We start from the raw sequence: 12,158 nt of genomic DNA on the forward strand, positions 1-12,158 counted from the left end.
CCAAACCGCCCTGGGCCACCGCTTCATCCTGGTCCTCGTGGACCACGCCACCAGGTACCCGGAGGCGGTCCCGCTCAGAACCATAACGGCCCCTGTGGTAGGCCGGGCCTTGATGGGGATCTTCTCCCGAGTGGGATTCCCCAGCGAAGTGGTGAGCGACCCCGGCACGAACTTTATCTCCAGGTACATGCGGTCCCTGTGGCAACAGTGCGGGGTCACATACAAGTTCACGACCCCATATCACCCTCAGGGGAACGGACTGGTTGAGCGATTCAACCGAACATTGAAAGGGATGATCCAGGGCCTGGAAGAACCACTCAGGAGGAAATGGGATGTCCTGCTGCCCTGCCTCCTGTTCGCCTATCGGGAGGTCCCGCAGAAGTCCCTGGGGTTCAGCCCGTTTGAACTATTGTATGGACACCCGGTCCGCGGACCGCTCAGTCTGGTCAAGGAGGGCTGGGAGATGAAGCCCCGAGGCGCCCCTCCTGACGTCTACCGATACCTCCTGACCCTCCGAAACCAGACCCGCAAGTTCCGAGCCCTCGCCGAAGCCAACCTCGAGGCCAGCCAGGAGGACATGAAGCGGTGGTACGATCGCAACACTTCTACTGTAGAATTTGAGCCAGGTCAGAAAGTATGGGTCATGGCCCCGGTCGAACCCGGCGCCCTCCAGGACAAGTGGACCGGGCCCTTCAAGGTGGTGGAGAAGAAAAGTCCCGTCACCTACTTGGTCGATCTGGAGTCCCCCCGGAACCCCCTCCGGGTCCTACATGCTAACAGGCTAAAACCCCACTTCGCCCGGACCGAACTGAGCCTGCTGCTGGCGACCGACGAGGGGGGCGAGGACGACTCCGAGCCCCTGCCCGACCTCTTGCAATCCGACATTCACGATGGATCGATCGAAGGGGTCCAACTCGCCTCGTCCCTGACCCCGGAACAGCGCAACGACTGCCAGCGATTACTGCGGGACTACGCAGCCCTCTTCTCTCTCACCCCGGGGGTGACCCACTGGTGCGTCCACGACGTCGACACCGGGGAGAACCCCCCCATACGACACAGAGCCTACCGGGTGCCTGACCGAGTGCGGGCCTGCATCCAGGCCGAAGTAGCGAAGATGCTGGCCCTGGGGGTCATCGAGCCTTCCGACAGCCCGTGGGCCAGCCCTGTCGTCCTGGTGCCCAAGGCCGCAGCTCCCGGCCACCCCCCGGAGTTGCGATTCTGCGTGGACTACCGAGCCCTGAATGTAGTAACCAAGACGGACGCACACCCGATACCCCGGGCCGACGAACTCATCGACCGCCTAGGGGCCGCTCGCTACCTGAGCACGCTGGACCTCACCGCCGGGTACTGGCAAATCCAGCTCACCCCCGGCGCCCAAGAAAGATCCGCCTTTTCGACTCCGGATGGGCATTACCACTTTCGGGTGATGCCCTTCGGAATGAAGAACGCCCCGGCCACCTTCCAGCGACTGGTGAACAAAGTTTTGGCCGGGCTTGAGGCCTTCAGCGCGGCCTACTTAGATGACATTGCCGTGTACAGCAACCACTGGGCCGAGCACCTCCTCCACCTAAAGGCCGTCCTGGCCGCCCTCCAGCGGGCCGGGCTCACAATCAAGGCCAGCAAATGCCAAATCGGCCACGGATCCGTGACCTACCTGGGCCATCAAGTGGGGAGCGGGCAGGTGGCCCCCCTCCAAGCAAAGATAGATGCCATCCAGACCTGGGAACCCCCCACTACCCAGACCGCTGTCCGGGCCTTCCTGGGCCTCACCGGATACTACCGACGGTTTATCCGGGACTATGGGAGCATTGTCGGCCCCCTCACAGAGTTAACGTCCAAAAAGCAGCCCAAGAAGGTACACTGGACACCCCGCTGCCAAACAGCCTTCGACACCCTCAAAACAGCCATGTGTACTGCTCCGGTGCTGCAGGCCCCGGACTACCAGAAGGAGTTCGTGGTACAGACGGACGCCTCCGAGTATGGGATCGGGGCCGTTCTCTCCCAAACTGACGAAAAGGGGCTCGACCGACCAGTGGCCTTCATCAGCCGGCGACTACTGCCCCGGGAGCAACGCTGGAGCACTATTGAGCGCGAGGCCTTCGCTGTGGTGTGGGCCCTCAAGAAGCTCCGGCCCTACCTCTTTGGCGCCCACTTCCGGGTCCAGACCGACCACCGGCCCTTGCAATGGTTAATGCGAATGCGGGGCGAGAACCCCAAACTGCTGCGATGGTCCATCTCGCTACAAGGGATGGACTTTGACGTCGAACACCGACGGCCTGTACCGCTTCTTCCGCCTTGACGAGGAGAATCCCCAAGGAGATGGGTGACTCTCCATGCCTTCGGCTGGGGGGGGACGCCTGTTGGACCCGGCCTCGTGGCGTGGTCCTTAACCCCCCTGGACGGTGGCCGTTCCCCGCCCCGGCCTTCACGGGCCACCCGTCTGAACTGCCCCAAGGCCCTTCACCTGGAACTGCACGTGGTCGCATGCTCCTCATGGCTCCGCCATCTTGTTGGCATCTACGTCACCCCGTACACCAGCCGGCGCGACCCCGCTCAACCCGGCCTCGACCCCAGCGAAGCCCCGACCTCGAGGCACCACGGACTGGCCAGGGGGTGCCGCAGGAACCATTCATCGCCCCCGGCGGAGGACGGTCTCGTTGGGACCCCCAACTGTCCTCCCCTCTCGAGGTGTGATCGCCCTGCAAACTCCCATGGGCCTGGCGCCTCTCCTGCTGGGCGTCTGGCCACCTCCACCCGACCACTCCGCCCCCTCGGGCGCAAGGGTCCGGACATCAAAGGGCTCCAGACCTATATCTGGGGCGACCCCACCACAGCTCGGCAGTTGTATCCCGGAGTCGAGAGCCCTGCTGATCGAATCGCGGCTGACCCTACGGAGAAGAACTCTTGTCGGAACCATCACGAGCCCTGCTGACTGCGTCGCGGCTCCCTCTTGTGAACCTTTCCTGAACCACCTGGAACATCGGAGCCCTGCAGACGCCGTCGCGGCCCCACCTCGCTGAGACCTTCCTCGGAGCCCTGCTGACGACGTCGCGGCTCGAGCTGAGCAGAAACCATCTTGAGAGCCCTGCTGATTGAATCGCGGCTCTCCACGAACTGTACGCCAGAGCCCTGCTGACGCCGTCGCGGCTCGACCCCTCCGAGATCGGAGGTCCTCCAGCTTGAGGATACGAACTGGGCCCCAGGTACCCTCGTACCACATTCCTGCCAAAGACTGTCCCGCTACCCCTACCCTTCTAAAGAGACATTGAGACTTTTGGTGGATCCCTCGATCCCTTCGTGTAAATATTGAACTCGTAACCTTTTATTGATGATAAAGAATTGCTTGTCTTGAGACAACCTCCTTGAGTCCGGTGTGGTGGTGTTACTGTGCTAGTACGTGATAGGAGAAGGATCTCTCAGGAGACTTCTCGGCAGCGCTCGGCTACTTCGTGCAGTGCGAGGGCCCCCCCCTTGGTGGTCTCACCGACTCCTCGGGGTCCGCCTTCCAACAGCCGCACGCACTTTTTTGATCGTCCCGAGGCGGCCGGGGACTGGTTGGACACTTTGCCCGGGGATCGGGGCCGGGGGGGTGGGGGGGGGCGCGGGCGGTGGGGAGGGCTTGCCGGATCAGGACTGAGGAACTAATAGTAGGCCTTGCTCTGGACAACATTATTGTCATCACTGACTGATTGTGTAAGTTCCCCTCCCGTGGAGGTCGTACGGGGTCCCTTGGGGGCTTTCCCTCCTCCTCTGGGGGACTAGTTAGTGTTTTCATCTATGGGGCGACAGGCACACTGCACTTTGGGGGGGCTGTTTGGGCTCATGCAGGGGTGCAGGGAGGGGGGAGTTCTGTTGGGACGGGTGGGTTGGGGTGGGGTGTTGTTCGTTTTTACCGCAAGGCAAACCCTTTACTGTATTGGTGTTTTTGAGGTGCTCCCGGGGGGACGAATGATGGCTTCTGTATGTGATGGGGGGTAGGGACTTGTCTTTGTTGTCTTGGAACGTTAATGGACTGGGGGATAGGATTAAGCGAGGTGTGGTCCTGCAGTATCTGAAACGAATTTCGCCAGATGTGGTCTTTCTGCAGGAGACGCACCTTATTGGTAATTCCTTTTGTGCCATGAATCGGCGTGGCTATCGTTTGGTGGCCCACTCGGGCTTCACGTCTGGCTCGCGGGGGGTGGGCATCATGGTTAAGAACTCGCTCCCGCTGGAAATAGATGAGGTGCGCCATGATGAGAGGGGACGCTACACTGCCTTGGTGGGGAGAATGGAGGGCAAAGTGGTTGTATTTGTTTCAGTGTATGTCCCACCGGGGCTACAGTCTACCACTTTTGCGGACCTGGGGCGCCTCCTCCTTGACCTTCCGGGGGGGCTTCTGGTGGTTGGGGGGGATTTCAATGCGGTGGTTTCTGGGACTCTGGATCGTCACCCCCCTAGGGACCTCCCCCGGGCGCAGGCGTGGCTGTCCGGCCTCTTAGATACATTGGGATTGGTGGACTGCTGGCGCTTAAAACATCCCACGCAGCTGCAATACACCTTCCATTCGGGGGCCCATGGTAGCCTCTCGCGGCTTGATCATATCCTTGTCCCTGCGGCCTATGCTGGGAGGGTGGGAGAGGTGCGCCATCTGGCGCGGGGTATTTCAGATCACTCCCCGCTCCTGTTGCATTTTGGTGTCTTCCCGAGGGGGGAGGGCAGGGTAGCTCCAATCAATGCCTGGTACCTGCGCGACCCCACTATTCGTGCTGACCTGATTAAATCCTTGCAGCGGTATTTTGAGGAGAATGTGGGGTCTGTCCCTTCGGCTATCTCCCTTTGGGAGGCCTTCAAGACAGTTATTAGGGGGGAGGCCCTCTCCTTCATATCCCATGCCCGGAGGCGCGAGCAGGAGGAGGTGACCCGAGTGGAGGCCGAAATTACTGAACTAGAGGGGGATTTGGGGAGTGGGGTGACGGATGCTGCACTGCATGTTCTACACCTTAAGCAAGCGGCCTATAGGGCCCTCGTCACGGAGGCAGCCAGGGGCCTCAGTAGAGAGCAGCAGGGGCGACTGTATGATGTGGGTGATAAGGCTGGTAAATTGATTGCGTGGTTGGATAAAAAGGAGAGAGCGAGTCGTGTGGTTCCGCTGATTGAGAGGACGGATGGTGTACGTGTCACCGAGCCAGAAGACATTGTCTCTTGCTTCGCGGATTATTTCCGCGAGGTGTATTCCCCGGTCTCTCCCTGCTCGGAGGCGGATTCTCATGCCTTGCTTCGAGATATCGCGCTGCCCTCCCTTTCGGTGGAGGACAGGGAGTCGTTGGATGCTGCTCCTACCTCGGACGAAATTGCCCTCGCTATACGCTCGGTCGCATCTGGCAAGGCCATGGGCCCGAATGGCATCCCTATCGAGTTGTATAAGCTGCGACCGGACGTACTGGCACCCCACCTCCGCGCGATGTTCCTGGCGGCCGACTCGCGGGGCTCCCTCCCGCCGGACCAACGTCTGGCTACAATCGTGGTGATCCACAAGGAGGGGAAACCCCGAGACCGGGTTACCTCCTATCGGCCTATCTCGCTCTTGAATGCGGAGCCCAAAATCCTTGCCAAGGTGCTCGCCAACCGGCTGGTCGGCGTGGTGGGCGATTTGGTCCACCAAGACCAGTCTGGCTTTATCCCCCACCGCAACACGGCCCTCAATCTGCGGCGCTTACACGGGGTGCTCGCGCGCGTTCCGTTTGTGCGGGAGCCGGCCATCTTGGCGTCCTTAGACGCCACCATGGCGTTTGACACGCTCGAATGGCCATACATTTGGGCGATGCTGGCGAAATTTGGATTTGGACCGGGATTCATCAGCTGGGTCAAATTGCTGTACTCGGGCCCGTAAGCGCAGGTGGTAGTGAATGGGCGAGTCTCGGCCCCGTTCGCGCTGGGACGGGGCACGCGACAGGGTTGCCCCTTGTCGCTGCTCCTGTTTGCATTGGCCGTGGAACCCCTGGCGGAGTGGCTGCGGTGGCACCCTTCCATCCGTGGTCTCCGTTGGACCCCCGAGTATGAGGACCGCGTGTCCCTCTACGCTGACGATATCCTTTTGTACCTAGCCTCCCCGCGCAAATCACTGATTGTCCTGGTTGATGTCCTGCGCTCCTTTGGCCGTAACTCAGGCCTTGTCATCAACTGGGCTAAATCATGTGTCTATGTGCTTTCCGGGGAGGCTCCCGTCCTCCCGCGGGGATGTCCGATCCAGATTGCCTCGCAGGGGTTTCGGTACCTGGGTGTCTATATTACGCTGGACCCGGAGGCCCGCTACGAGCGAAACTTGCTTCCCCCCCTCCAGCGCTTGAAGGAGGACGTCGCGCGCTGGCGGCGCCTGCCGCTTTCGCCGCTCGGCCGGGCGGCATTGTTTAAGATGATGTCGTTGCCGCGCTTCCTGTACGCTCTCCAGAACACTATGGACCTAGTCCCGGCGCGCTACTTCCGTGAGGTGGAGAGTCTACAGCGCCGCCTGTTCTGGGACGGGCGGCCGCGTATAGCCCTGGCGAAGTTGACGCTCCCGTGGTATGACGGGGGGATTGCCCTCCCGGACATTAAGCGGTATTACTGGGCCTCCCAGCTAGCTGCAATTAATCACGGCCTCTATGGGCCCGCCTTGAACCCGGCATTTGAAATGGACAAGATGCTCCTGCCCGGTGGCGACTACAATCGAGCACTCTACTCCGGCGCGCCGGATCCCCGCTTGACGGGGCCCACGCGTGTCATGGTGCGGGTGTGGCACGCGGCCAATGCAGCTATGGGGTGGAAGGACCGTTTGACCCGGGCGTCGCCGTTGTATGCGCCTCAGCGGTTGGGTTCCCTGTGGACCTCGAAGGGCTTCGAGAAGTGGGACATGATTGGCATCAGTAAAGTGGGGGACCTCTGGACGAGAGGGGGATTTAAAACATTCGAGACGCTGCAGACGGAGTTTCAGCTGCAAGGCAGTGAATACTTTCGGTACTTGCAGGTCCGTCATGCGCTGGGCTCCGTCTTCCCAGACGTCGCCTCCATCCCGGAGTCTTCCCCCCTGGAGGATAGAGTGCTGGATGGCCACGTTCCGGATAGCACGATCTCCCTCATTTACAAAAAATTGATCAATGACCGCTCGGGCCTGCTGACCGGCCTCCGTGAGGCTTGGGTTGCCGACGGGCTGGAGTTGGACGACGAAGATTGGATTTCCGCGGTGGCCTCTCCGAAGGAGGTGGCCATACCGGCTCGCCTTCGCTTCGTCCAGCTTAAGATACTCCACCGGGTTTACATGACGGGGCCAAGGCTTCTGCGTATGGGTTATGCTGAGGATGGCCAAGTGCCCTTTTGTAAGTTTGTCAGGTGCTCCTGTCACTCTAGCGGCCGGCCGGAAGGTTGTAGGCCCATACCTGTATATACTTGAGATTGCAATAAACGGTTTAAAAAAAAAAAAAAAAAAAAAAAAAAATAATTTAGTATCCCTGAACTCAGAATTTAATAACACATCCTTTAGGATGGATGGTTTTTAAATTCTGTGTTTGAAAATAGCCCTTTTAGAAAGTGGCTATTTTCTTGTCCAACTATGCACCGGTCTCTGCTGGTTTGGTGTGTGTGTCAGGGGCTGGGTGGCTCCAGAGGTCTGAATGAGTCAGTGTGGTGTGAATGAGACATTTACCTTTAGAGTGGGGGAAGAGTAGTCCCTGGTAGCCTGCCCTGCCTGACACAATGCTGGCTCCACCTCCTGCAGGGCGACTGATGGCCCTGCCCCTGCCAGTGACAATACTGGCTCCGCCTCCTGCTGGGCAGCTGATGACCCTGCCCTGCTCAGTGAATAGGCCAGGTGCCTCGGCCTGGCAACATCCACAACAAACCTGGGATGGGGGGGAATTTCCCGGCTTGGATAAAGGGAACAAAGCAGAAAAGGGGTATAAAAGAAGGACCCCTGAACCAAAGAACTTAGATCACTTCTGACAAGGAAACCTCTACCAAGGACAAGAAGCCTGCTGATCCAAGGACTTGCCTCCCCCTTCTGCCAGTGTGCTGTTTGCTGGGGGGAACCTGAAGCTGCTTCTTTATTTTTGCCAAGGGACAAGGAGAGAGGAACTGAGTGTGTACTCTCAAGCTTGCAAGAAAATCTCCAAGGGATGGAAGAGAGCCAGCCTCCTGTTGAAGTCACAGGGCTAAAGGACTTCACCTTTTGCTGAATTGCTTGTTGCTGGAACGTGGTGTTTCCAGTGCACAGGGGAAATCTGCAATCTTGACGTCGCCGGACACGCCGAATCCAGCTCGACATCGTGAGCACGGCTCCAGTGTTCCGAGCCTTCGACGCCAGCCACCGGGCCCAATCGACGCCAGTAGCGACGCCAGTGAATAGTGAGTTCGGCTCCAGCTCCAAGTGACCCCGTCTCGACGCCGCTGCTGATCGCATCGACGCTGCGCCCTTCTCGACGCCGTGGGCGCTGCTCCGGCCCGACACCTCTCGACGCCGCTGCGGATCGCCCCGACTCCGAGGCACGATCGACGCCGACCTCTCGACGCCGACCTCTCGACGCAGTGGATCATCGTGTTGCTTCATTCTAAAGGTACTGTGTTTGTGGGGTCTGTTGCAACTCCAGGCTCGACGTAGCGCTCCTCACGGTCGACGCCGAACCTTGCGAATATCGTAACCTCGACGTCGTGTGACTCCTGTGGGGGTCACATTGTTGCCAAGAACTGTGTTTTGAGAAGAATACTTACTTTTGTTGCTAAAGAACTATTTCCTAAAGAGAAACTTCACCTGAACTATTATTTTTCCTTCCAAAGAGTATTTATTAAGATTGTGGTAGATTTTTATCGCTACTTGGTCTTGTGCTAAGCCTTATATAAAAATACTTATTTTTATAATAACTCCTGTGTTGTGTCCATTTGTAGTGTATTCACTTTATTACTATATGTGGTCATAAATGCTTAACACACTGCCTCTGAGATAGGCCTGTCTGCTCTGCCAAGCTACCAAGGGGGTGAGCAGGGGTTATCTGAGTGTGTAAACCCCTTGCCCTGACTAGAGGAGGTGGGTCCCTATTTGTCAGAAGTGTATACCTCTGCCAACTAGAGACCGCCGGTGTTGGAGCCGGCCTCGTGGCGTGGTCCTGTTCCCCCTCGCCAAGCCGCACGAGGTCCCCTGCACCTCGGGGCTCCTCCATTTTGGATTGTACGTGACTCTGCGCACCAGCCTACGTGACCCCGCTCAACCCGGCCTCGGCCCCAGCAAGCCCCGACATCAAGGCACCAACAACTGCCCAGGGGGTACCACGTGAACACTTCCCCACTCCCGGCGGAGGGCAGTATCGATGGGACCCCCAACCGTCCTCCCACACCTAGGTGCGATCGCCCCACAGCTCTCCTGGGCCTGGCGCCTCTCCTGCTGAGCATATGGCCGCTCCCGACCCGGCCTCTCCGCCCCCCCCGGGCGCAAGGGTCCGGACATCAAAGGGATCCAGACCTATATCTGGGGCGACCCTGCAACAGGACAGCAGTTGTATCCCGGAGTCAAGAGCCCTGCTGATCGGATCGCGGCTGACCCTACGGAGAAAGACTCATCCTGGAACCACGCTCTGAGCCCTGCTGACTACGTCGCGGCTCCACCGTGCTTAAAGACCTTCACGAACCCTTGGGGCCCTGCTGACGCTGTCGCGGCCCGACCTTGTTGAACTTGCCATCAGAGCCCAGCTGACCTCGTCGCGGCTCGACCGAAGCGGACCTACCACCCGAGCCCTGCAGACCCCGTCGCGGCTCTCCACGTCCGAGCTGCTTTGAGACCAGCACCTGCCGCTCCGGTCCCCGGAGCCGCCTTCGGCCTAACGCAAGGTCTGGCGCAGAGCTTCCCCGTACCAGGCTGGTACTAAGACTGTCCCGCTACCCTGTCCCTACAAAGACATTGAGACTCTTTCTGGATCTCTCGATCCCCCTGTAAATATTTCGAATGTGCTACTATTGATAAAGCACCTAGACAAGCAACTGATACGGAGTCCTGTGTGGTGGTGTTACTGGGCCTAGTACGATCATAGGAGAAAGACCTCTCCTAGGAGGCTTCTCAGCGGCGCTCGGCTATAACTTTGCGGTAGGAAGGTGCCCCGGAGTGGGCCCCCTGACTCCCCGGTGGTCCTCCCTCCAACAGCCGGTTCTAACAATATATATATATATATATATTCACTTAAAAAACCATAGGTTTCACACACATTATAGTTAGGAATTAGCATTTAAAAAACCTTGCAAATTCACTTAAAAAACCATAGGTTTCACACATGTTATAGTTAGCTGGACATTTCACTCATAAAAAACCATTGAAATTCCCCCGTTATAGTTAGTTCAGATAACTATAACTCGCGCGCCCGCAATCCACTGCTGATGACGTCACATATTACATCACTCATGACATGGTCAGTGGCATCACTCATGTGATGACATCATCCTTATGATAGAGTGGCGGTCGCGCGAGTTATAGTTATCTGAACTAACTATAACGGGGGAATTTCAATGGTTTTTTACGAGTGTAATGTCCAGCTAACTATAACGTGTGAAACCTATGGTTTTTTAAGGGAATTTGCAAGGTTTTTTAAATGCTAATTCCTAACTATAACGTGTGAGAAACCTATGGTTTTTTAAGTGAATTTGTAAGGTTTTTTAAATGCTAAGTTATGTATGTTTTATTATATTTTTTATATATTTATTTTACAATAAGCTACCTATGTATATAGTTATAGATTGACTGTATCCTGTAATATGGAATGGCTCGGTTAAAATGTTTTTTTTTTTTTTAAGGTTTAAGGTTCTTCACCGTGTGCGCACGGTGCGCGCACGGTGCGCGCACCCGGCGATTTAAAAAAAAAAAAAAAAAATTTTTTTCACCCTTCGGGGTCCTTCAGGGACCCTCTGACAAAGGCTAGGGAGTCAGGAACTCTCTACCCTGCCCCCTTTTCACGTTCTCCACCTTTCTTTTTCACTGTCACACACAAAACACACAAAATGGCGGCTGACACTTCCTGATTTCGACCGATTCGAATGTTGACTGACATGTAACCACCAATCAGAATTACGCTCACGCACGTTATGGTGTGCGCCTATAGATATTTATGTACTTTTAACTGCAATTTTCTCAGGAACTACTGAACAGATTGACACCATATATGCAAAAGGCACATGCCTGACCTGAGGACTACCTCTTTGTCAATTTTCAAGGAATTCTGTTCAGCCGTTCGGGCTGTACCTTTGACTAAAGGTCCTATGGGAAAATGCGTTTTGGGACCCCCCTTTTTTCTCAGCCCCCGCTTGACGAATCACCCCGAGACTTTCAGGGTAGGAGCTGAGCGGAGCGCCCCATTAGTTTTGAAAATTCCGCGAGGATTCGTCAACCGGCGCCAAAGTTATTCAAAATAGAATTTTCAGATTTCCTATGGAAACACAGTCCTAACTATAACTATCTACTGGCGACCGCCAGTAGATTTGGCTATTTTTGCAGGGCCCGCTCTAGTGCATTACAACCCCCAGGGTGTGTTTAAAATCCCCAAAATCTGGGGGGGGGGAGATTTAAATTTTACATGGAAAGGAACTTTTTAAAGATGAATTACAAGCTATCCCAAATGTCAACAGAGGCTTAGAAAGGGGGGGGGGGGGAATCCTTTTCACTTGAAAGGCTTATACTTCTAAAATATTTAAAGTATTTTTAATGTGGAGAAATTTGATTGCTTCATTTGTATACACTTGATCTGTGAATGCTATCATCAGCTCACAGTCCCGCGCTCCCCAAACCTAGGAAAGAAACTCACACACAGACCCTGGTGATACAATGGTCAGAAGCTGTGTAATGTACCTGAGCAGAGAAGGATCCCTCGGGTTGAGGTCATTTATAGGTAAATTACCAGAATTGGGAAGGTTCATTTATGGAACTGTAATGAGCAGGCAACACACAGTTCAGCAAAGCTGAGAATCCTGCCCTTACTGCTCAGGAAATGTTCACTCGCCGCAAGCGTTTCTAACTTACCTGAGATGGTGAGCAGTGGTTAACAGCAGAGTAGGGATTGGTGAGGAGTTGGCACTCACCTGAGATGGTAAGCAGTGGTTAACAGCAGAGTAGGGATTGGCGAGGAGTTGGCGCTCACCTGAGATGGTAAGCAGTGGTTAACAGCAGAGTAGGG

The 12,158-nt window shown here is 56.3% G+C and overlaps 1 protein-coding gene across 1 annotated transcript in view; it reads right to left on the reverse strand.

Annotated features, from left to right (window-relative positions):
- Positions 1-12,158, reverse strand: part of LOC146797223 (zinc finger protein 777-like) — a 108,233-nt gene that overhangs the window by 22,840 nt on the left and 73,235 nt on the right. The window lies entirely within an intron of this gene.

This window comes from Triturus cristatus, chromosome 9 (assembly GCF_964204655.1).
Source record: "Triturus cristatus chromosome 9, aTriCri1.1, whole genome shotgun sequence".
Taxonomy (NCBI): domain Eukaryota; kingdom Metazoa; phylum Chordata; class Amphibia; order Caudata; family Salamandridae; genus Triturus; species Triturus cristatus.